Source organism: Tympanuchus pallidicinctus, unplaced genomic scaffold (assembly GCF_026119805.1).
Source record: "Tympanuchus pallidicinctus isolate F22 unplaced genomic scaffold, pur_lepc_1.0 scaffold10, whole genome shotgun sequence".
In the NCBI taxonomy this organism is placed as follows: domain Eukaryota; kingdom Metazoa; phylum Chordata; class Aves; order Galliformes; family Phasianidae; genus Tympanuchus; species Tympanuchus pallidicinctus.
The window spans coordinates 10,181,498-10,208,416 of record NW_026294619.1 but is presented as its reverse complement, the minus strand read 5'-3'; the positions used below and the strand labels follow the sequence as shown (position 1 = coordinate 10,208,416).

At 37.3% G+C, this 26,919-nt stretch overlaps 1 long non-coding RNA gene across 1 annotated transcript in view; it reads right to left on the bottom strand.

Moving 5' to 3' along the window:
- Positions 1 to 709: 709 nt before the first annotated feature.
- Positions 710 to 26,919, bottom strand: part of LOC128092147 (uncharacterized) — a 94,155-nt gene continuing 67,945 nt past the window's right edge. The window contains exon 3 of the long non-coding RNA XR_008211662.1: positions 710 to 777. This is a non-coding gene — a long non-coding RNA (uncharacterized LOC128092147). The remainder of the gene's footprint in view (positions 778 to 26,919) is intronic.

The window sequence follows — 26,919 nt, the reverse complement described above, 5'->3', positions numbered from 1 at the left end:
GATTGGGCACAGGTATGTCCAGCAGGGTGACATTAGAATATCTGTTATTAAGATATGACCAAGGAATAAACAAAAATACTGAAGGCTTTTATTCATTTCTGTTTATTTCAGGATGTTCTGCATTATTTATTGTCATCTTCTGTTGCACAAGTTAAATTGTCTCCTAGCTTTGCCCAAGACAAATACAACTATCAAAGTGCCTAGAGCTGAACACGAACATCCGCACTTAGACACCTAATGAAACAACCATGGTGCCAACAGAAGCTTTTGCTTTTATGCAAAATCATTTATTTTTCTCAAAACTTAAGATAAGCTTTCTGGGAAGATAAATTATGAATCAGATTAAGGCACTGTATTTAAATAACTTGGTCCACTTAACTAGAAATCTGGGAATATTTACTGACTTTATTGAACGTACTTGGAAGACGGGAAAGTCCACAATTTTGATTATTTGTTTCTTAAATTCTACCTCATACTATGAGGCTCAGATTGTACAGTTCTGTCGCTTGTATAAACACAAAGGAAGATGCAACACATGAAGTTAAACGATAATCCCACAAGAATTATTGGAATGACTTTGAAGTGAACAGTATTGACACTAGATGAAAAACGATCCCAAAATTTAAAACTGTAAATAAAGTGTACTAAACAGTGGTCTCTTTTCATTATCAATATATATGCTGCTAAAAGGAATTACCACTTGTATTGCAGAAATCAAGTTCTCTTTCGTCCTGTGGGATGCAAATGAGATACTCCTCTTTGGAGAATTATTGAAACCTGATGACAAGAAGCAGATAAAGTAAGATGCTCTTAGCTTAATAGTGGCTGTGACATGCATCTGTAAAAGAAGCAGAAGATGAGTGAAATCAGCCTTACACGCTGACAGATGAACTTCAGCTTATCTAATATTTTCTTCTAATACCAAATCCACTTTTAGCTCTTTTAATACTAGAAAGATGGTTGCCCAGGACAAGACATGTTGTTCTGTTCTAACTCTTTGAAAGAGTTGCTCTTTTTCAGGTGCTGTACAAATAACGTTGATCATGAAAAAAACTGAGACGTATACTGTAACAGCCTTTTTTTTTTCTTTCCCAGAATACAATCTACCAAAAAGATATTTTAATAGCTGCTTTCTTCCTTTCACATTAGAATTTACCAAAAAGCAATCACTTGCATGGAATTTGGTGGAGTCCAACTTTTGACTCCATGGAGATAAAAGCAATAATAGATAAAGAGCTGGGATATTCTCTTCACTGAAATTACCTTTGCCAAGAATGTTTTGACTATGAAAACAAGTGCAGGGAAAGACTATGAAAATCATCTTAAAAAACAAAAAAAACAACAACAAAAAATCTGTTAACGTTCATTCCTTCTTTTAGGATTTTCAGTAAAGGTTATGACAGTACTGTGGAAGCAACATAGAGAGCACAATTAGCTCTCTATTAGCATTAAAAATTACAGAAGGTATGACGTACACATCCAGATGCTGATTTCCACAGCACAAATCATTCATTCTGTCCCAAATCCTAGAAGAAGTAGAATGCAGATTTAGCTATGTGGTTCAAGCCTCTAATCCGGTACACATTTTCTGTTACATATGTCTCCAGATATGCAGAATATAAAAAAAGGACTGATTTTGGAAAGTTTGCACACAGAAGATCAATCACGTGAGATGAAAGGAGAACCACTGATAGGAGCAAGAGATAGAATTAATGTAACCAGTTTGATTCACAACGGCGAGCCAAGCATAAGCATAGAAATCAAGTCTAAAGAAAAGATGACAGGACATGGGCATGTGTTCCTAGGAACAAGATTTAGCCACTATGACTGTGTAGTCAAGAATCACAGTATTATCAGTGTTGGAAAAGATCTCCAACACTAGCCAGTCCCTCACTACATCTAAATGTTTCTTGAATGCTTCCAGAGTCGGTGACTCCACCATCTCCCTGGGCAGCCTGTCCCAGTGCCTGACCACTCTTTTGAAGGAGATTTTTCTAATATCCAACCTGGCACAACTTGAGGCCATTCCCTCTAGTCCTATCATCAGTTACATGGAAGAAGAGGCCAACCTTCACATTGCTCCCTTCAAGTACTAGTAGAGAGTTCTCCCCTGAGCCCTCTCTTCTCCAGGCTGAATAATCTCAATTCTCTCAGCCACTCTTCATAAAGCCTGTGCCCCAGACACCTCATCAGTTTCCATGCCCTTCTCTGGACATGCTCCAGAGCATCAATGTCTTCTAGTGAGGGGCCCAAAACTGAACACAGTACTCAAAATGCAGCCTCACCAATGCTGAGTACAGAAGGACAATCACCTCCTTGCTCCTGCTGGAAACACTATTTCTGATACAAGCCAGGATGTCATTGACCTTTTCAGCTACCTGGGAACACTGCTGGCTCATGTTCACCTGAGCATTGACCAATGGCTCCAAGTCTGTTTCCCCTGCACAGTCTTCCAGACACTCTATCCCAAGCCTGTAGCGTTGCCTAGAGTTGTTGGGGCCAAAGTGCAGTACGTGGCCCTTGGTCTTGTTGAATTTCACCACACTAACCTCAGTCCAGCTACCCAGCCTGTCCAGATCCCTCTGTAGGCCTTCCTATGCTCAGGCAGATTGACACATCCTCCCAAGTTGGTGCCATCTCCAAACTTATTGAGGGTGCACTCGATGCCTTCATCAAGGTCATCAATACACTGAAGAGGACAGGCTGCAGTGCTGTATCCTGGGGAACACCACTCATGACCGGTCACCAGCTGGGTTTAACTCCATTACCACCACACTCTGGGCCTGGCCATCCAGCCAGCCTGCAAAGAATGCACCCATCCAAGTCCCGGGCTGCCAGCTTCTCCAGGAGAATACTGTGGGGACAGTCTCAAAGGCTTTGCTGAAGTATAGGTAGATTTCAGGTCAACAGCATTTCCCTCATCCACCAGGTAGGACACTTGATCATAGAATGAGATGAGGTTGGTCAATCAGGACCTGCTTTTCATGAACCCTTACTGTCTAGTCCTAATCCCCTATTTGTCCTGCACATGCCATGTGATCTCTCTCAAGATGATCTGCTCCGTAACCCTTCCTGGCACCGAGGTCAGATTGACAGGCCTGTAGTTCCCCAGATTGTCCTTACGAATCTTCTTGTAGATGAGTCTCATTAGCAAGCCTCCAATCCTCTAAGACCTCTCTGGTTGACCAAGAACACTGACAGATGATGGAAAGTGGCTTGGTCATTACCTCCACCAGCTCCCTCAGCACCCCTCGGTGGATCTCATCCAGCTCCATGAGTTGTGGCAGTCCAGGTGGAGTAGCAGGTTTCCACAATTCATTCTGCTCACCATCCGAGACTTCCAGGTCAAGGGACAGAGTATCCCGCAGATAACTGGTCTGACTTTTAACGACAGATGTAAAGAAGGCAATGAGAACCTCAGCCTTTTCCTTATCCTCAGTGGTCATATTCCCTGCCACATCTAGTATAGGCTGGAGATTCTCCTTAGCTCTCCTCTTACTGTTAATATATTTGTAAATTTTTTTTTGTGCTCTTTTACCCCAAGTAAACAAGTTGAGTTCAAGCTGGGCTTTTGCCTTCCTAATTTTCTCCCTACAAAGAGGGTTTGTGTCAAAGAAGACAACCAAGCAACAGGTGTCTGTGACTGAAAGTCAATCTGAAGAAGCAGTAGGAGGATGGATGGAGCCAAGATGAAAAGACTACCCTACAACACACAGCGAAAAAACATGCGGGAAGTAGCAGATGGGCAGTTTCAGTGAAGTAGATTGGAAAAGCTTGGAGAAAATACAAGAACCTGAAGGGCAAGAGCTACAGACAGCAAATACAGAGGTTATTTAAGGAACTGAGAGGTGAAGGATTAAATGGATAGCATTTAGATATGAAGGGGTCAAGAACAAGCTTAATATGCCTATGACCACAGAATGTGTTTACAGGAAAAGAGAATTTGATTCAAGTTAGGATGAGCTGAGGAATAGAAAGATAGGTACTGGTACTGATTCTTAGGAGTTATGGACAAGCTTTAAGACCATCTGCCCCAAAGAAGTTGCATTTTTCATAAACAAGAACTTCTTGAATAGCCTGGAACTTTGTAAAGATTCAATCTTTGTTAATATATGGATCAAACTCACAGATGAGATTTGAGTGTGAAATATTCCATCCGGCCTGTAGCACTCACCAACCTTTAGACAGAAAAAATAATAATGTGGTGAAATGGGATATGCCATACACCATCTGGCAGCTGTGCAAACAAGAAGAAGAACCCTATGAAGAACATTATTACACGTTTGGGGACCTGCTGATTACATTGCTTGTCTAAGGTTAGACATTCTGGTGTATAAAACTTGAGAACATAGTCTAAATCATGGATAATTTAATAGGTTACACATGGACTTCACCTCTAGTTTATTCATTCTTTTCTATTTAACAATACATCCCTTCTTAAAAGGCTGTGTTCTTTTATGGTAAATGGTTTAAAGAGCTGCTCATTTGAAAGTGACAAAATTGAAAGGAGCAATCCTCATTTTTCTACAATAGTAGGAATGTGCATAGTAGAATAGTTCTACCAAAACAGTCAATATTGTCATATATATCCAAAAGCTCATGTTTAAAATTAATATATCACCTCCAAAATTGGCAAATCATATTCCCTTTAATATATATATATGCATATATATATATATATACAAGTTTTTATTCATGTATTTTTTTTCTTCACTTTATAAAGGAGAAAAACAGAAAGTGATTAAGGAGAGTGTGTTAACAAATTTTTTTTAAAAAGCTCTTTAAACTAACAAGCTTATGGATTTTGAAGGACTGCCAGGAGAGTCATTAACAGAAAATACTCAAAAGGCACTTAAACCTGTTCTCTAGCTACAAAAGATTTGTTTCTGTCACCCTACAAGAAAACAAAACAGAAGACTCCTGCTTACTCCCTAGCTGGTTCCCCATGTTTGGCAGCACATTTCAATTACTCATTCCGGCCCTTCTTCACTGTCAGTAGTCGCTCTTCTGCTCCCACTCCATCCAAGAAAAACTCAGCTTTTCTTACCTATTCCATGTTGACAATCTCTCCCACTTAAAGCTCTGACTTCTTATTCTTTCTTCACACCATCACTACCACTAGGGCTCTGAGTTTCATCGTATCTGACTTACACATGTTCCTCTATGCATTTCTGCATTCTTTTCCAATCTCCTCTCACTGCTTCACGCCAAATTCTTCTTTTTGAAATGCTGCAACAGATGGTGCTTTGGAGAATGGGGATCAGGTGCACAGTTAAGATGGTCAGATCTGAAATTGCATATTGAGATGAATTTTCCAAATATGTAGAGCATTAGGTGCTACTCTATCATGGGAACTAACCTCAAGCACTGTGATCCCACTCTTATAAGTAGTAAATGATCACAGCATCACTGTGAAGAAATTCTTCCTCTTATTTCCCCTACGAATGTGGGAACATTATCGTGTAATATTGATTCATCTCTTCTTTCATGATGTCTCAGGATAGCAAAGCACATTGATTCCAAGTCAGTGAAACAATATAAAATGAGTTTTCTATAGATTTCTGTCTCAGGTCTTCTATGTCATCCCCACCACAGTACCTTCATATCCTTTTTATATCTCCTAGCCTCCTCTTAAGTTTCTCTGCCTCATCCTATCTTACCTGTGATTGTCATAATGCGAGCTTTTTCCTATGTATCCCTTCACCTCTTAAAGACTTTGCTCTCCTATGACTTCTGCCCAAAATGTTGGGCTGGCTGGCTGACTTGGCTAAGAACAGTACATACTGCTATCACTCCAGTCTTCCACATGCTGATCATCCTGATGGGTGCTGCCTTGGTTTTTCCAAGCGTAGATTTTAATTTAGTCCCTTCTGATTGCAGATCTGTCAAATTTGTCATGTGGAATGACTGCTTAAGCCTCATTTCCTTAGGAAACCAGTTGAAACACTTGACTCCCTTTTTTTTTTAAACTGGATTAAATAACTGCAAGATGGATGATATAGCAGCCGGACAAACATGACCTGGTCAGGAATGGCACCAGGTGCTCCTTTCAAAGGTGGGGGAAAATCATGCACAGTGTTGACACATCTTTCAGCCCTCGTGGAATCACATAATTGCCCAGTAAATTATATACCCCTGCTTGATATTCTCTCCCGCCCTCCTCTAACACCTTCCTCGCTCATGCATTTGCATGCAACATCTACATGTCATCCTTCACCTGAAATACCTACAGCAACAAATACAAAAAGCTATAGCTTCTGTGGCATCAAGGACTGACTTGTCTGGAGGTGGGCTACAACACACAAATAACAGAACAGAGAAACATGGTAAACTTCCAGTTAATAATCGGGGTAAAACTTCAAATAATGAAATATCATTTGATAGAACAGGGAATCTACTAAAAGCTGGAAAATAAACCGAAATTGCCTGAGTATAAAAGTTTTTTGGACATAATAACAGAGGAGCAGCAGTAGTAAATTACAAGTTAACTGACAGAGCACTATTCTCATTAGCTCTTAATTTAACTTAACTTGGAAAGTATTCCTTTTTTGCCATGTAACATAGAGAACACGTAGCAACATTGCTTTTCTTCCAGGGCATTCAGCAAAATAAATTAAAAATATGTTATTAATAGTTCTCAAAGCCTAACATAGTATTTAGAAGCTTTTTTGTGTTAGCTAAAGGATGAAAGAAATACTCAATGAAATGCTGATTATAACCCCCTGCTCAAAACAGAAGAAACACTGATTTTGTACATTTAACGCTGAAAAAAAAAAAAAAGAAAGAAAGAAAGAAAGAAAAAAGCAGTTTTGATGCCTCACATCCTTTCAGCAAAAGATTTCTGAGAGCTTACAAATCTTAATTGACCATAGCAACACATGTCAGGAAAGGTAAGTAGTGTCATTCCTATGCCAAGGAGGAGAAAAGAAGTACAACAGGAAGGAGCAATAGGTCAGGCCTGGACAGCATGAAAGGCTGGATTAGAAGGCAGGCATTTCTAGTTCTCAATCCATGCTTAAATCACTGCCCCAACAACAACAGAAAAAAAATTGTTGGCCAAATTTGATTGAATTTGAGAGACCATTCTATAATCAATCATGACAGGGTTAATTCTCCTAAACTCTCACTAGCAGATGCTAATCTGCCCTGCAGTACATCCACGATAATTACAGATGGAAATCTCAAAAAAGCTTCTAAGTGAAGAATTCTGCACAGCCTTCTGTTTTATTCCTTTTTTCTACCTCCCTGTACATTGGTAATAAATAAATAAAAAATACTAAAAACTTTTAACAAACAATTTAGCTTTAAAAAAAAAAAAAAGAAAAAAAAGAAAAAAAAAGAAAAAAAAAGAAAAAAACCAATATGAGTACATGGAAAAACAAATTGAATACATGAAATATATTGCATCTAGAAAAGCTAAAGAGTATCTAGATGGATTAAAATAACCCAGTAAAACTGTAAGAACATAACAAGACTAACTGGCACTATGAGGGAGCAGAGAGCTCCAATAAAAGGAGCTCCATGAAAGAATACTCCAAATAATACTCCAAGTGACTCACAATGTCGCTTCTAGTCCTTTCAATCTGCTCTTCAGTAGAAAACAACAGAAAGGGAAACTGGGTCCCACTTTTCATAGGACTACTTTCCCATCCATCTAACTCCATAGCTACTTGAATCTCAATTCATTTTCATCTAACAAAACAAAACCAAAATAATAACCACAAGCACCAGAAACCAACACATAAAAAAGACATTTAATACCACACTTCTTTCAATTTCTGGAAAGACAACATTTCCTTGATTCAAAACGAGTAAACAAACAAAACCCTAATGCCATAAAGTTTGATATAAAACATCCATGAAAAAAAAAAAAAAAAAACCTTTAGCAAAAAATGAAAAGTTTTGAAAGAGACAGATGGAATTTAAATTACAGAATCAAATATATAGTGGGAAATGGCGCTATCAAATCTTATCTCCTTCTGATAGGAATGAAACACCTTTAATAAAGGCAAAGGCCATCACATTTTTTCCTCCAAAATGCAATTTCTTTGTTTCCTGCTCTAGAGGAATCGCCCTCACAGCTTCTGAGTGCTGAGTTCTCGTGCTAAGTCCCATCTCACTCAGCTGAAGCACTGTTTGGGGCTGCATCCAAAGCAGTGCAGCCAGCAGGTCGAGGAAGTTGATACTGCCTCTCTACTCCGTGCTGGTGAGAGTGAGGCCTCACCTGGAGTACTGTGTCCAGATGAATAAAAACTTTTTTTTTTTTTTTTTTTTTTTTCTCAGTACAGGAGAGACATGGACCTGTTGGAGCACGTACAGAGGAGGGCCACAAAAATGATCCAAGGGATAGAACGCCTCTTCTACAAGGAGGCTGAGAGAGCTGTGGCTGTTCAGTCTGGAGAAGAGGAAGCTCCAGGGAGATCTGCTAGAGGACTTTCAGTATCTAAAACGAGCTATAAGAAAGAGGAGGACAGACTCTTTATCATGGTCTGTGATTATAGGACAAGAGGAACGCTTTTTAAACTAAATGGGGTGAGATTTAGATTGAATATAAGGAAAAAGTGTTTTTTTACTGTAGAGGTGATGAGGCACTGGAACAGGCTGCCCAGAAAGGTGTTGGAAGCCCCATCCCTGGAGATATTCAAGGTCAGGGGCTGGACTGGACTCTCCGCACTTTCAGTTAGCTGTAAATATCCCTGTTCACTGCTGGGGAGTTGGACTAAATGGCCTTTAGCTGTCCCTTTCAATTCAAACAATTCTACTTTCTCCTGTCCATGGATATCTGTAAGGAAATGTACTTTTAATCATTTTTGAGACTTCAGCTTTATTTTTAATTTTGGTAAAGGTTGGATGCTAAGATTTCAAAATTGTTTGGGATGTGAGAAGAGACAGACTGGATAGAACAGAACACCAAGAACACTTCATTTCCATGGGACGTAAGCCTAGAACAGCACTGCCTGGAAGTGGCTCCTGACACAGGGCTGGAGTCTGGGCTCCAGAGCAACTGACATTAACTTAGTGGGGAAAAAAACAAACAACAAAGGTATCAAGGCCTCCTAAGCCTCACAACTAAAAGCCAGTTATTCTTGAAATGAAACAAAAATAGAAAAACAAACAGTGGCACAGCTGTTCATTCTGTCCAGCCAGAGAGAAGATTCTCCAAGGATCCTTGTGGTTTCACACGGTCTTTCTTCAGATAATCTATTTCATAACGTTTGTCACAATGTTTTTTATGTTTCAAAAGACGATGCTGCTGGTGATGCCCATTTGTGTCTGTGTGAGGAAGACATGCAGTGAACAAACACACAGATCCTCAGGCTGAGTGAAGCACCTACCAGCATATGTTTATCATGTTATTTGTAGAGCCTGGCAGCAAACAACACAATTTAATGAATGGAGAGGTGCAAAACTCCAGAGTTTCATCACAAGTTAAATATTTTATTTCAGTGGCACTAAGGTCAGTAATGCATAAATCTAAAAATATGCCTCCAATTAAGTGATAAAGCTAATTGGATCTGAGTTTATTTCCTGATAATAGCCTGCACTGTTGAGATAAATGGCTAGTAGAAGCCGAGGGAAGGATTTCTCTTCTTTAATCTCCCATTAAAGCACAAGCTTTGATTTGACTTGATCGAAACACAGTTTTTAATGTTTAAGGTGTATTGAAACAATAGAGACTAAATTACTTTCATCAGTTAAGATGTAAGAAACCAAAGTGAGCTGATATATGACCGTCAATAAATTCCCAGGCTTCATTTTATTCATTCAAGTGCTGAAAGAAGAACTCTAGGAAACTAGCAGAGTGATACTGCCCTTGCTGTAATTTAATTTAAATGCACTGGCATATTTTCTGGTGAAAAAGATTAAGAAATACTAAAACATTAAACTTTCTGGTGCAAACTAGAGACAAACAAATGATATAAGTATTTCTTAAACATTCACAGTTTCTTGCAAAAAAAGTTAACATAATCTCACTTAGGGAGAAACAAAATGTGAGTAAGAAATTCTCCAATTAGTATTTTAAGGATATATTTCACTTCAAGTGCATAAATGGTCTCATTCACTTCGCTATTGAAGTATCTCACTGTATTATGTCAAAGTGCTAAATACATCTCAGAATCAACTCCTAAATTTCCAAGTGTAACAGCAGGAAAGAAAACATGAGTGCAAAACCACAGAACTGAAGCAGAAATGTCTGCCTGATTCCGAAGTGTTGGCTCTGAGAAGTACAATTTTCCCAGCGGTCTCAGTAACGGGTTAACTCAGATGGCAAACAAAGATAATTCAGATGTCAACATTGTTAATTATTTAATTGCTCATAAAAGCACAATTGGTGCAGACATAGTTATGAATGACATCTCATTTCCGTGACAGAGATGGGGGGAGGGAGAGTGGCTTTGGAAAATATTTGGAAAATTTCCTCCTTGTCAAGGAAGAGAAAGCAAAAACATCAACAACATTCTTTTACAGTATGTGTAATAAAGTCTGATCAGCAGCAGCTATACATTTCCTGGAGTAATTACTTTTCCCCACAGGTCTACCATTCTGAATGAGTTTATACAAAATGTAATACACTGTCCTGCCAGACCTCTGATTTGGTCTCATTTTTAACCGCAGTACATCTAGGCTGATTAACAAAAATATCCTGCAATGGCAGAAGTGATTTTTAAAAGCATCTCTGAACTGAAACAAAAATTTTTCACAGATAAAGATATATATATATATATATATTTTTTTTTTTTAGGTGGGGGGGGGGGGGGGAGGTTGGAGAGGCAGAGGTGCATAACTATCTCTGTCTCTAAAATGGTGTAAAGCAATGTATTAATAAACATCTAATTTCCAGAAGAACTGAAAGGGCAAGTTACAAAGAATTTTTGATTCCACAACAGTGAAAAATCAGTTTCCCTTGAGCAAACCAGGCCAAGAGAAAGTACCTACCTAACTCTATTACAACCATCTCCAAATATTTTCAGCACTGACAATAAAAATTCATTTTATTATGGTTAACGGAGCTGCTTTTGTGCCTCATTGTAGGACATCCTATGCAAGCTTTCTACAATTAACAGAGCATACTGACAGACTCATTTAAAAAAAAAAAAAAAGCAGCAGTGCAGATTTTTGGCTGATTTAAAATGTTAAGTATGGTTTGTTTCAAAATGCTAACTCAAGCTTTTTTTTTTTCAGCTCTCACTTTGAATCAGGATAATCATCAATTTAAAAAAAGATTTTAAAATTGCAAACGAAATGGCATTGAGTTAAATTAGAAAGTGCTGATCGGTAATGCTTATGATGCATTTGAGTGTGCTAAAAACATCCCTATTTGTCTAGAAAATACATATGCTTCCATAAAATTAAATATTTTCACAGAATTTTTATCAGAAAATTTGGAAAAAAAAGTTTCATCTCTAAGAATAATAAAGCCATCTCACTTTTGGCTAGATCAAATGGGAAATCAGTTTCCCTTTTAGGAACACCTAGAGAATGAGAGAACGGAGGGAAGAGGCTCAAGCTGTGTATCTCTCAGACTCAGCAGTTATCTGCCATAATCCACTCTACAGCCCAGTCCCATTTCTTCAAGGGAAGAGAAATGTACAAAGCAACTCCAAGTAAAGTGAAAATACCTTTTCAGTGTAGCTGGCAGTAACAATCTGGTTAAAAAAATATGGTTATTTTTATGATCATTACTAGTTCCGCATGTGAATCAAGAAAGCTGAGAATAAGGCTGCTTCCACATATTCATACATCACCAAGGCCCTGCAGCAATCAGGCTGGTTCTGCTTTATCCTAGCATAGCAGAGAGCACAATCAGTCTTAAGAAGTACAACACATCAAGTCCCACAAAAAATATTGAGAACTTATTTGAAGCCCTCCACTGAGAAAAAAAATTAAACAGTCAGATTATTTCTAAATTAACAGGTAGTCTAACATAATTTAGGTATTATTAAGTCAAAATGTATGGCCAAAAGTATTTTGGCTGAAAGATTTCTTCAAAGAGAAGTAGTTCCTAACATGGATAAACCTTAGTGAATACTTCCTATTACCTCATTAGCATGTTTTCTGACCTCTGGACTTGAAAATCTGTTGCACAGTCTGGATTGCTAATCTTATTTAAACCCGTATTTAAGTGCAGAATACCTGATTAGCCAGCGTCTTTTGTGCTACACTACCACACATGTTTCATGCTTTTATACTGAAAAGTGTCATCCGCTGTTTTTTATTTCTCTGACCTTCAACTGAAAAAAGCAAGCACGATGAGATAATATGCTGTGCATTTTTTACTGATAATTTGAGGACTTCTTTTTACAAAAGTAACGTAAAATTAAAAATGCTCTTTTCTCCAAATGTTTCCTGGACTATTTAGTGCTGCACCATATTTCTTGTATATCTGAACTGACGTGATGCCAAAGTGTCTAAGTAGGATAACAAAGTTCCTAGATGCTTTGAGATGAAAATTTGTCCACATGAAAGAAAATCTGTCTGCAGTGTTTAGTAAATCTCACTAATTTAAATCATGATGCCTGGCATCTACAGTACACAGAGATTGTACAATTAAAATACTTAAGTCAGAGGTATTAAAAAATCATAGACTCACAGTACATTGTATTGGTTTCTTTCAAAGGTTATAACCTCTACTTTCTATGTTCTATTCATCATAATTCAATAAATGAGATCATTTGTGCTAGGCAATATATTTTTTCTTTCTGTAATATTAGAAAGTCTATACATTTCATACATTTCATAACCTGATTGGTACCTTGCCATGCAACCTGCATATTGTGAGCAAGTATTCCTAAAGTGAAACACTGAGAATGACGAATGACTGAAACATACTTCTCATGCTTTCAAGCCACAAGTATATCATACAAATTTTCACAGTGGTTGCAAATGCAAGAAAAGTGGCATAAAAACTACTTGCAGATGAGAAACTATTAAAACCGGCTTTACTTTTATTGCTTTCCATTGTGTTAAAGATCGCTTGCCACAATTACTATGACTTTGGGATGCATACTTTTTTTCTGCTGAATAAAGAGAAGATAACTGTGTGGTTCTGCAAAGCATAAGGTCAACATTTAAGCCTTGGCATGCATGGTTTTTCAACTTTGTCATGCCACGCAATCACCTTTAAGAAAATTCTCAGATTCAGCAATTCAAGATACTTGCTATAATGAAGCACTGAATAAAAACATTTATCTTCTTTGTACAAGTACCCCAAAGTAACATATCTATTAATATATGAAAATATGTCTATACTTAGACTCAAACTAATGTTTTTGTACTCCTGTGTAGTGTGCTATAGATACCAATTCAGAGCAGCCTTTGAGAAATGTAACTGTTTATTTCCTACTGAGTTTCATCAGGGATAGTCTTTAAAGGGTACGTGCTGATTATTACTGTATGGGTTTATGATTCAATTTGTGACCTACATGTCAGAATAAAAGCCATGGAGTAAGAGGACTCAATTAACATCATCTGCAAATAATTTGCAACAAGGAATACTAGTAGCATGATACCAATCCCTAAACCTCTGATTTTTCTGAATCAAAGTACACATGTGGTAATTAACTACTAACTGCTATTAATGATGCCAGCACTTAAAATGGGATTAAGGATTTAACATTTAGGAGAAAAAAAGACTGAGACACTTCTAAAAATCAGTTAAACCCTTTTGAAAAAGAAAACTGAAACTATCTAGATTGAAAACAAAAGTCAGAACATGGAACCTTTTTCTATGCAACTTGGGGCTTAATTAAGCTGAATAACAAAAGATTTCTTTACTCTGATATACCAGCCTGATTTCTTGTTTAGTTCTTTACCAATACACCTGCCACTAATCTCAGTCTCTAATCATCTGTATATGAGTTTGAATCTTTTTTGAAACATTATTTAAGGAGTTAAGCAACAAATCTACAATCAAGAGCTAATTAAGTGATGCTGCATACTGCTGTGTTACTCTCTTTTTTCCCCTAGAAAAATAAATATAATTTCCAATTTTGTGATATATAAACATGAAATTTTAATCTGCTGTTGCTTCATAAGGCACTTGGTAATTGTGTTTTCCTTGAACGTTAATTATAGTTCTAATACTTTCTTTCTCTGTGCTGGCAGTTGCTCACAACACTGATCTGATTTTCATATGCCTTCCTTCAAGACTTCCTAATTCACTGCTGAGGGCTGACTGAAAAGGAATATTATGCCTTTAAGCTAAATGCCTCTGTGTGTTAATAAGCAAGTGTTCTACGGACACGATTTATAAATTCGCACACACAGATCGGTACATTTTCATTCCCCCGAATGCAATATCTGGCAGAATATGTTGCAGTAGCAAAGCTTCAGGGAAGGGAAAAAATACAACAGAACAAAGCCCCACCCTTCTGTTCTGGCTATGCGGACTGGTGGCCTCTCCTTGCGTGATCAAAACAAAAGGAAAAAGCATGACAGATAATCCCTGAATACCCAGCCTTTAAATATGCAGTAGCCTTACGCACGCAGAAGCAAGTTAGGTAAATGCATGCATTATCCAAATTGGAGGTGTAGAATCAAAAGACATGAGACTCCATTTGGCCCAGACTTGAAATTATTTCAAACTTCTATTATACAAGCAGAAATTTAACAATTTTAAGGGAGACTTTCTCCGTCTTTTGGGTGAAAAATACTAAGAAACATTAAGGTATAATTTGTGGTCATTCTGAACTGGCAGCATGAGGAGGCTGTCCCTTTTCATATTCCTCTGATGAGCAGCTGAGTTACAAAGGTCACAAGGTAGATGCACACCTCATCTATTCGCACATATGATTGTTTTGACAGATCTTGAAACAGAAATGAGAAAACAACCACTGTTTAGTTTTTCTGTCTCAAACCAATGTTTTTCAAACTGACAGGCAAAACTCATTTAATGAATTATTGCTCCATCCAGGAAACACAGCTTTTAAAGAAATAAATTCTACACTTAAAATAAACCTCATCACTAACATGTTGTTCTAAGGTGATGTATCACTCAAAATGCAGAGGGTGGAAAAGAGTTTTACCAACTCATGTAAACATTCAGTTCTATACACTGATCTAAAGCAAACACTTTCCAATGTATAGAAAACTGGCGCTCTTCTGCACATCTACAATAGACTCTTGCTGCACAACATCCCAGAGCATCTAATAATAAATGTAATAAATGTATTCTGTTTGACTTCTGCCAACTGAAGCACAAATATACCTGTGCATGCGGGTGATATGCTAAGCTATGATAATCTAAAGCTATCTTCTTTCTGATTGATTTTTCAGGGAACAAACAAAAAACATGGCTGCATGCTCATGGAGTTCTGATGATGTGCAAAGCTCTAGGTGCCCATTACCTCTCTCTGTCCCCTGCTGGACCTTCAGGAAACGCCTCTCCTAAGTTCCTATTGAACTGTTGTGGGTTTTCTACAGGCTTTGAACCACGAGTTTATGGAAGACACATAAGCTTCATTTTTAAAAGGGCAAGTGATTATTATTATTTTTTTAATGTTATATAGCGATGGGGGAAATCGTACACACAAAAGGCTGAGTAGCTATTAGACAAATCAAAAGAATCACAGAATGGCTTGAGTTGGAAGGGTCTTTAAAGCCTACCCAGCCTCAACTTCCTGCCATGGCCAGGGCCATCACCCACCAGCTCAGGGTGCCCAAGGCCCATCCAACCTGGCCCTGAATGCCTCCAGGGATGGGGCACCCACAGCTTCTCTGGGCAGCTGTTCCAGGGCCTCACTGCCCTCCAAGTGAAGAATGCTCTCCTAACATCTAACCTAAATAAATACCTTGTATTTTAGTTTAGAGTCATTCATCCTTGTTCTATCTTCACCTGTCCATTTAATAAGTCAGTTTTCCTCCTGCTCAAGTACCGGAAGACCTCAATGAGGTCTCCGTAGATCCTTCTCTTTTCCAAGCTAAACAAGCCCAGTTCCCTCAGCCTCTCTCTTCTCCAGCCCTCTGATCATCTTTGTGTTCCTTCACTGGACCTGCTCCAACAGCTCCGCATATATCTTATGCTGGTCTGAATCCCAGGTCTGAATTGGGTAGCCTGCTCTAGGTGAGCAGGGTTTGGACCAGATGACCTCCCAGGGTCCCTGCTAACTCTAGTTGTGTTGTGATTCTGTCACTCGTGCTCAAAATTTCTCAGTTCATCTAAAGGGATGCCCTGATTTAGGATTCCTAAGTATTTTAAAATGAGAATGGTAACACACATACAATCGGTACATTTAACACAAATGAATGAACATGCTTCACAGTGGATTAGCACTGGAAATAGAAAAATAGAGAATAGAAAATAGAGAAATATTTTCTTAAGGTATTTGTACTCTCCCCCCCATTCTGAAAAAAAAGGTGTTCTTTTGTTTGTTTGTTTTACTCATTTTCCATAACCTACTGAGTAGAAAAACATGCACAAAAAAAATCCCAAACATACAGTAGTAAATTATAAAAATATTGATTCACTTATGAAAACAACAGATCTACTGAACAAATGTCAAGATACATGACAACAATCCTTTAAATTCAAATTGCCATCTATCATGTACTTTCAGGCTATTTTTTATATACTGTCACCAAGAGTGGGCGGAAGAGGAAGAAAAAAACGAAGTAAAAAGTATAAAGAATTATACATGGTAGAAGAAAAAAAGAAAGAAATATCAGTATGAAATACAGAAAAATAAATATTACTATTATTCATGCAGACAGTGAAAATAAATTCAGAATTACTGCTACTGCTTGACTAGCATTAATTTTAAAATAGTATTGTAAAGTGATTGACCACAGATTTCAAAGGAAACTCCCATCAGTTCTTTAACTAGCAGTAGAGTTACATGAAGATTCTAATTACTAGTAAAGTGAATTAACCAGCTAAGAATACAACCTCAGCCTCATTTCATTTTGCAGTACTACAAAAGCGTAGGCGACTACAGGAGGCAATGCAACACAAAAGCCAGGTATGCCACCCTCCATTTTCTCCCCCTTTTTTCTCTTGATGAAAAAAAGAAAACAAAGGAAAAATAAAAACAACACCCAAAATCTACTTTAATGATAACCATTATCTACATATATATATAACAGTAATACTAATCTAAACTCCGTATTTGAAGACAAAAATAACTAACAAATTCAGCTATTCCAAAGATAAAAATGAACAAAAAACCCCGGTGATAATTGCAGCGAGTCGGTGGATTATGGACAACTAAAGCAATACTCCACCAAATAATACTGCAAAAGATAGTTAACAGGACTCTTTCACAGAATAAAGAATGCTCATTTACACATATGCTCACAAAGCGGTGGAAAACACGGAAATGGGATAAAAACCAATTGTGGTAAAACCTCAGGCTACAGCTGGAAGCTTACAAGGGAAAAATGCTGATTTCTTCATATTACCTTAAACATGGCTGCATCTTTTATCACATTGGTTTTGCTGTGCATCGCTGCCACAAGAGCTTTAGGCTTTTATTTGGTGGGGTACAATTTTTTCATCTTTGCTTTTTGCTTTTTGGGCTTTTTTATATTAGATTTTGTTTTCATATTTATCATCCATTAGTTTGTATGCAAAAACATCAGACTACGTTGTAATGTAAAATTCTACCTTTGCCAGCACCAGGATAAAGCCGCTGTATGCAATAGCAGAGGATGAAGCAGCATGCAGAGTCAATCGATAGTAGTTTACGTGGCACAATCGGCACTGAAATCCATTTTTCTTTGTGTAGAACCAAAACAATCAAAATTTCACATTTTACCTTAAATAAATACACATTACCAAAAAGAGATTATTTTAAACACAAGGCGAAAGCAAAAGTGACAGATAAGTTCTGCTACAAAGTGTAGTAAATTTTGAGTCACTTCAATTAATGTGCACTAATAAAAAGAGAGAAGAACACTTGCTCTATAACTCTCTCCAACTTTATTCCACTTGTCAGCTTTCATCTACAACACAACTAAATCAAAGCTGTCAGTAGTTACTATTTTGCTTCTCATTGTGCGACTGCGTAAGTACTTAATAAAACAACCACCGTTTCTATTTTCTTGGCTATAAAAATGGTAGTTTAAGTTTTTGAGTTGCTTCTTGTGCTGGTACTTAATTCTCTTTGTAACAGAAGCAAACTATTGTTCCTGACCCTCATATGCCTTATAATAGCATTAATCATGCTAAATTCTTTTGGTGCTCATGTGGATATAATGTAATTATAACAAATTCCTGAAGATAATTTCTTACTCCCACTGGTCTTTGAGGCAAACCTAAACCACACTTAATTTCTGTAAATGAAAACATACGGTAAAACTACTTACGGTAAAATTAAGATCATTAAATAAATAATAAATATCAGTAAGGATGAGTAAAAGTTATTAAACGAAAAGTGGTGTATAATCAAAACTAATTCATTTCTAATGCATTTTTCCATGTTTTCTTCCCATTACCCAAAGCAATAAAAGCTTTCAGAGTACTGTCTCAAACTACAAATGCAGTCTATTCCCCTATTAAAAAAAGACTTATTTTTAAGCACATAATGGAGCAAAATATTCTCTATGTGCACCTGGGACTACTCCCAAAACACTACTTGCAACCTGGAATCTAACAATATTTACAATCTAATAAAATGCTGGCAGATAGAGGATTTTTGGAACTTTCTATGCATGCTTTTAAAAATGCTGTTAAGTTTTAGGGAAGAAAAAAAAAAATAGAGTATCAATTGAATGGCTCTGCCAGGAGTGCAATTACTGGCCTTCATACATAAAATCATTGAATGTGATCTGGCATACACACAAGCCACAAAACATCCGTTAGGTCAAGCCACACAGCACTTGGAGGGCAAGATTCTTTATCGGCAGATTATATTTTTAGGAGTCTTTCTTTTCTTCCCCCTCTAACCCACGCTTTTTTCTTTCCCCTCTCTTCTTGTATAACACAGAAACACAGATTTACACCGTGATCTCATTTAGAATGCATTCCTCTTAAAAAAGAGGCAAAACAATCCAAAACTGAGTTGTCAGACCCTCTAATAAGGAAAATGTAGCAAATGAACAAATTCAAGGTACAGATGAAAGAAGAAATTACGAAACAAAAGATTTTCAAGTGTTAGGTGTTGTTATGGAAATTTTATATGGTCTCTTTGAAAAGGAAACCTTTAAAGTAAGATTTTCTATATCAAAGAGATATTGAGTGAAAATGAGATCAGAAATAAAAAAGCCAATCTCTTCATCATTTCTCAATAACTATAAATGTAATAAACAAGAATTTTTATCATAGATTTTAATGCACATGACCTAGAACAGTCTATTCTTTGAAATACACTTCATACATGAAAAAATGATAAAGCAACTGCTATAGTTAATCCTCAAATAATTCCTTGCTTTCATAATTTTTCTAGCTCAAAAAAAAAAAAAAAAAAAAAGAAAACCCACCACCAACAATGGTGGTGCATTACCAAGTGTATTGAAAATTTGGATTTCTCAGTCTAAAAGTAATAGTAATAATGATAGCAATAACACCCTGTGCTGATCTTATAATCTTTAATTTGGCCCTCTTCCAATCCATTGAGCACCACTGGAGATCCTTAGGAAGAGATGGAAGTTTAGGACCAGACCAAAAGTGGCTTCAGATCGGTGAAACAGGCCAAAACAAAATAGTTCCCTGAAAATAAGCTGTACATAGAGGCAGTCCACAGCATCTGTTTAGCAGTCCAAAAGAAATGATGTGATTTTCCTGCACGTTGAACAGTTTCCATGAAAATTAAACCCCATTATACTCCTAAGCAGTGGCGTTTTGTTATGTCTGTTTTAAAATCCCACCTCTGATTCCTCCACTATCCTCCGTTTCATACCATTCTCTATTAATTTATTTCTCATATCATGCAACAAATCATTTCATTCAGCAATTGTAAGCTTAACTGCAATACAAGCACTAACGTCTTTATGAAAAGATTCAGATGGCTGATTATTTCTAATGATGTAGGATTAAAGTGAAAGGTGAAAGGAAAAAAAAAAAATAACACAAGCTTTAAGGTTGTAAACTTTCCAGGAGCCAGGATTGTGATTTCCTCTGTTTACACGACATGAAGCAGAGAGGGTGCCCCTTCCTGCTCCCACCCTGTGGATGCTGCAGCAGCACAGTAAATAATTATAAACACTTCCCTTTGTACAGCATGGCTTTGTTGATAACAGCAACTACAGCAAGCCTCTTCTTCAGAGATCAAATAGTATGTGGAGATTGGGAATTTATTTTAGTAAGATGCAACTGGAAGAAGTGTGGCTGCTAGCGCAGCCTCTAACGTGTCAGTACCACTTCATTTTCACCTCCGAGCACAACTAATATAGATGCTGCTACAAAAGGTTCTCGTAATACAGCATGTGGTGCAGGGCAGGCTGAGGCCAAGTGACAAAATCTTCGTGTGTTTGCAGATGCTAAGAACTCTCTGAAGTCAATCATTTTCTCCAAGGAAAACCACAGCAAAATGAATACACACAGACCAGAAGAGGGATGTGCTTAAACCAATTCTATCTGAAAATAAAGCATTATAAATATCAGATTCTACTAAACCTTGAAACTATGAACTGCTTTCCACAAAAGCCAAAGGTTTGCCTTTGTAAAACCAACATCTCAGTAAAATCAACATCTTTGTAAAGAAAATATAAGCAACAATAGGAGCAGTCTAAAGAACCGTCCAGCTCTCTGCAGATCAGGCACAGGAATCCCCTCCACCAACCCCTCCACTGGTGACAAACAGAAGCAGTGAAGAACAAAACCCAGTAATGAAGCCTAGAGTCTCCCTGTTTCCTGACCTCTCACACCCCAGCTCGACTCTCCTTACACGTTTCCACTTAGTTTAAACGGAAAGATGCACAAACCTCTGCAACGCACTCAGAATTCCTCATTCTAGACTTAAGGGCCATTATTCATCCCTGGATCCTTATTTCTCTGCTATCTGGGGCATCGTCTCGCTGCTGCTATGGGTGGGGAGTGTGGCGGGGGAGCAGAGGAAGGTACCACCAAGTTCCCAGACCTCCTTAAACTGCTCAGAGCAGCATGGCTAATCTGACCACGCAACATCCACAACAAGTGCCAGTACAGGGAACATTCCCCTTTTGTTTAAGGGAAAAAAAAAAAGAAAAAAAAAAAGAAGAAAAAAAAAAATCCCTTCCCCATCTCCACCTCTGTACACATTAAAAGCATTTTTATTCCACACTATGTCTTTTTTTGTTGTCGTTCCTGTATAGGCAACCCCACTCCAAGAGCCTCTCCAGCGGTAGCAGTCTTTTTTTTGGGGGGGAAAGTGGGGAGGGGCTGAACCAGGCAATATTTTTGCACCTCTCAGGAGCGTCATCTTCAGGAATATAACAGGACTGCTCACGTGAGGAAAGCTCCTAAGGTGCCTGCGAATGTAGAGCAGCGTGCTCCACACAAAGAGATTCAAAAATAAAATTTAAAAAATGTAGTTTCTGGCTTTCAGACACTCAGGGCTGGTTGTGCTTTGTGTGGCATAATCTCCATCTCCCAGCAAGCCTTTTCTCTTCTGCAGTAGATTTCGTGGCCATGTTTTGAGCAGCTAATGAGGCTGCTCTCATACTAAGTGGGTTTTTGCTGCCAAACACACAAAAAAACGCATCATGAGGGTAACACGCCTACCACAGCAAGCAACTGTGGGCAGCCCAGCCCTACCGTGCTGCATTTGCCTTTCCTCCCAAATGTAATGTGATGTACCAGAATCGGAGTGTTTTAATATCATGGAAAAAGTGAACAGCACACAGAATTGTCAACAATTTTTCCTTCCAGGGTTTGAGAGAGATTAGAAAATAAATAAATAAAATACAATCCCAGGCTCTTTCTATGGAACAGAAAAGAAACGCTATTTTATTTCTGTCTGGGGGTTTTACTTAATACCCATTTGTTCACACAGTACTGCTTGCAAAAAATATTTGTTTGATATAAAGGACATTGAATAATTTATGCAATATTTAATAATGCAGTAAACCAGGGAGAGTTCAGCAAGACAGGCATGGCACTCTGCATTACTTGCCCTGTCCGCCTCGCTTTTCCAAATAAACCCCCACACTTAAGGGCCATTAGCACACACAACATAACAAAAAAGAAATAATGCCTAATTTAGAAATTAAACAATGCATCTGGTTGTAGTTCATAGGATAAAACATCAGCTTTCCTGGTCATGTATTTTTAATAAAAATACAACAAGGGCTTCAGGAACAAAATCAAAAGTAATGGAACAGGATTTATATCTGCATCCAGTCCATTCTGTTCAGGTCCAGAAGTCCTGTGAACGGAGTTGCAGTAGAGCATTAGTGTGATAAATGACTAATGGTTCCTCTGCATGCTGCATGGGGTATCTTGAAAGCAAATACATTTTAGAACACCAATAATTGCATCATGCCAAGTACAAAGCTTTCACAACATATTACAGATCTTCTGACTTCTCATTCTTTAAACAGCCTGATATACATAAGCAATCTATCAACTTTCAGGGCATCTTACTTTGTTACTGGCCTTTTTTTTAAATGCATTTAATATAGTTCTTACTCATTCCTCACCTCCAAGTGTTTCTGCTTAGGCATCTCTAAACAAAACAGACATAAACCTTGCTTTCAGGAGACGTTAATTTTCCTCAGAAAGAAAAGAAGGAACTCTGTATTTATATATAAATATTTAGAAAACTATGGAATATTTTAAAAATGATCTCAATTTCTTTCCCCAGTGTTCACATTTACTATATATTTTTGATGAGTCATATGCCAAAGCCTGACTTTTTTATACAGCCGATAGCTAGGTAGGCTTTAAGATCTCCAGATGTTAAAAGCTTGCAAACCTAGGCTTTGAGTATTTTAGTCTTCTTCAATTTACAACCCTATGGTTAGTCTGTTGATTAGCTTATAGTCCACGTACTATAGATTCTTTGTTGTTTTCTTTTTCCCAGTTATGCCCTTTTCTGTAGCTCATGTTTTACTCTTGAACAATAACTAAAATCAGCTTATAGTTTTCCTAACTTCAATATAAATAGTTTGCTTTACGTGACTTGTTTACTTCACATAAACTTCTCAAATCCAAAAACTGGTTACAGAACCTTTTGATTAACTGTCTTGTACTGTATATAATACAAAAAAGAATTCCTCCATGTCACCAAAGAACACATGTTTACATGCCATATTTCTTTTTAGGAACATGGACTTCAGAGATATAGAAAACTTAAAGTGTACAACTTCACTTTCACTGCTGGTATCAGGAATCAAAGGAGAGTTTTTGCTGCAATGCAACTACATGGAAAAACAATCTTTATGATCCCTCACCTGACCTGAAGTGCATCTTTCTGCATTCGGCAACACATTTTTATACATGGAAATCTCTGATACAAGTTCTATTTAATTGTAAACAATAGCATGCGTTGTATGCCTAGACATCACTTCAAATCAGATTTCTCCATATGCTACCTAAGCAGTTTCAAAATTTTCTTTTCCTTGACACATGTGTTGTTTTAATCAGTTTGGAAGGAGCCATTTCACTTCAGCAAATGAAGTGTCCTTGTATGCAACAAAGTGACTCAGGGATTTTGGCTTCAGGGAACCTAGAAATCTGTCTTGTGAGAAGCTGGATGATGTTGATGTTTTTGTCAGCCTCCACTTACTCTCCTTCACTTCCAGAGTTTTTGCATGCTCGTTGAGCAATGTAGCAAGTTCCCAATGCCCATAGTTAGAAGCTATTAATAACAAGCTCTGGATTTTACCAAGGGAGATCACTGGAGATTAATCATCGTGGTAATTAATCACTCAGTATTAAAGTATCAAAAGAAAGGAAACGCTTTTTTGGTTCTTACATTTACAATTTTTGTACAGCTCATGTTTATCAATGTCATTTCAAGCTGCTAAATTCTAAAGCAGATGAAGCAGTGTACAAAGTATAACTCCAGCAAAACAAACGAGTACGCGCAGCTGCCTAAGGAGCTTGTTTATATCTAAAAGGCGTTATCATTTCCATTCATTCCACTATGTATGGAGGAGACAAATCCCACCAGTTTTCAACTGAAAAGCTCAATCATTAGGCCAAGTTTCATGTTTGTCTACCTAGTGCCACATTTGCCATTATGCAATTTGTATGTTTAAGAGAACCAAGGGCGCGTCAAGGAGAAAGCAGAGGGCAGGAGGGCAGCGAAGGATTTTTTCAGGCCTGAAAGAAAGATCATTTTGTGGGAAGACAAGCACATATATTGCCTTGTTTCATCCAGAATCCTAGCAGCCAGCGTGAATAGCAAGCTAAAGCCTGCAGATGGCCTCTTCCATTTTCAGCAAAAGGCAGGGGAGGAGGGAGACGCAGAGCGGGGAGCTGCTGAGGCATAGCTAATCTGAGAGGACAGTTCATGCTTATTATAGAGCCATTGCTGATAATAAAATCTGAATCAAACTGCCAACTGGAATCCACTTGAGACTCTCTGCTTCTTTAATTTTTAAAGTTATGGAAGCACTTGACACTGAGGTGGATCAAATATCACTAGTTTGCGTGCAAATACTTACTTAAGCAACCCAGCGCGCCCCAATCTGTGCAAAAATTTCAGGTGAGCACCATGAAACAGCAACTAATTATGATGTTCCATTACCCCTTTTCTAACCGTCACAATTGGCCCTAAGTGGTCACGGCTGATTTCTTTCAATTAGTTTTCACAGGCTTACAGTTATGACAAATTTATGTTTTGGCTGCAGGAAATTGGTAGCAATCACGAAACCACCAAAACATCAAAACAGAAGGGAGCGCTCCTGCTAACAAGGCGGCGTCTCAAATCCCTGGGCTGGGAGCAGGGCGGCGAGCCCAACAGGGGCTGGGAGGAAAACCTCTCCATCTTCTCCTGGTGTTTCCTGGGCTTTAAAGTGAGAGACTGATAGGAAAGGGCCTCCTCTAGATGGCACTCAAAAAAGAAGGTTGTGCTTGAGCGCTCCAGCAGACAACTGCTCTTTGGATGCAAAATATTTATTTGCTATGCTGCATATTTACCTCCCTTCATACAGCAATTGTATATAAAAAGCAGCTGACCACAATGTAGCTTATATGTCCCATATGAAGAATAATTACATTAGCAGGTATATCTGAAAGGCATGAATTGACGGTACAGCAAACAATTCCTATTTATGTCAGTGAAAGAAGGGAAAATGGAATTCAGTCTACCCACAAATTCAAATGCAAGTTCGAATCCAGATGTAAGCAAATTGCTTTCTGAAATCAAATACTGAATGTGACTTCTCGTCTTTTTAAATAATGTCTTAGCTAGCAAAAAAGGCATCACATTCCACGCTTTTTAGTATAAACATTAGTTTCAACAGCCTGAAATGTTTTATACAAGCATTAATTTCCACAGCGTGCCAGGTACAGTCAAATGTTTGAAGTTCATCTGTCTTTTACAAATCAAAATAACTCACTTCCTTCCCACAGCATAAAATCATGAGCTGAATTGTTAGAAGCTTTTTCCCTTCCATAGTTCTCTGTTTCTGTAGTATAAGAAAAATGATCCAATGGCATTCAAAAAATGGGCTGTGATATCCAACATTAGGCTATCGATTAAGATGCCATCTTATGACATGATTGTATTGATATTCTTCAGGATGTGCAAGTGCATGCACTATAAACACTGTCATAAATTAAACTGTTGTATGATAATTTTCATAGTAATATAATGAAATGATAGCTATGTAGGGTCTTTACTACATAATCAGAAGAAATAGGGATACAAAGCATGGTTCAGTTTTTACATACAAGAAGCCTGTTTCAAAAATACCTTCATGCCGCAGATTACCTCAGCAGTTCACTGTTATAACATATTGCCAAGAAGCATGTCCTTTCTCTCGATACACTGAAATTCTGGTTGGTAGCAGAGCTGATTATCTTTTGAAAAAAATACTTTTCCCTTTTGGTAATTTTTTCATACAAATGGGAGAATTTTCAGAAATGCAATTACTCTGAAAATATTTATAATTGAAGGAATAAAGTACCTTTATTATTAAGATTAGTATTGTATTAAAATGCATTACATAGGTATGAAGGACAACATGGGGAAAAAAAATATTTCAAGTTTAGTAAGCGTTAGCATCAGTCTTGTGCTACATCAGTCATTTTTGTCTTTGTAAAAATGTTATTCTAGCCCCTTTTTTTATTTGTTTGTAATAACATCAGAGTTAAAAGTCTAAAATTGAGGAGAAAGCATAGTCATTGGAACAAACTATTAAAATATAAAATTAATCCCTAAAACAAAATACCTGCATATCTTTGATTTTCAAGAGATTCATTTAATTTTATCTAGCTTATTTAATTATCGTTTCTATTATTATCATTATTATTCAAATTTGATATAAATTTATCGCTAATAAATATGACATAGGGTTTCAAAAACTCAAATGACTGATGATTAAGAAGTGATAACTCTAAAAGCATATGGTGTTTTACTTAAACAAGATTTGACAATGAGAAGAGAGACAGTTTGATGTAATTTTAGCCACAACAATTATGTATTAGTTCATATCTAGTGAAGACAAATCCTAAATTCATTAGACCTATCAAAAAGAAACATGGATCCTCAAAAAAAGTAGCGTATAAATTTTTTGTAAAATATTTCTAAAGTTATAAATCTTTCAAAGTATTACGAGGATGCTTTCATCTGGGAAAAACCATTTTATTGTATTTTTAAGAAACTGAGAGAGTAAGAAACTTAAAGAAACTTTAGGGTAGCCCATTTCCTTTCCTAAGGACCTGAAGGAATTGCATGTTCCAAATTAGCACTGTATGTTCTAATAATAGCAGTTCATAATCACAGTTCAAAGTGTCTTTTTGTTCAGAATTACAGTATAATTGCTTTGTTATTTTTTGATTTGTCTTTAACTGAAACTTAAACTTAAGGCCAAAAATAAATTTCTATGTAATAC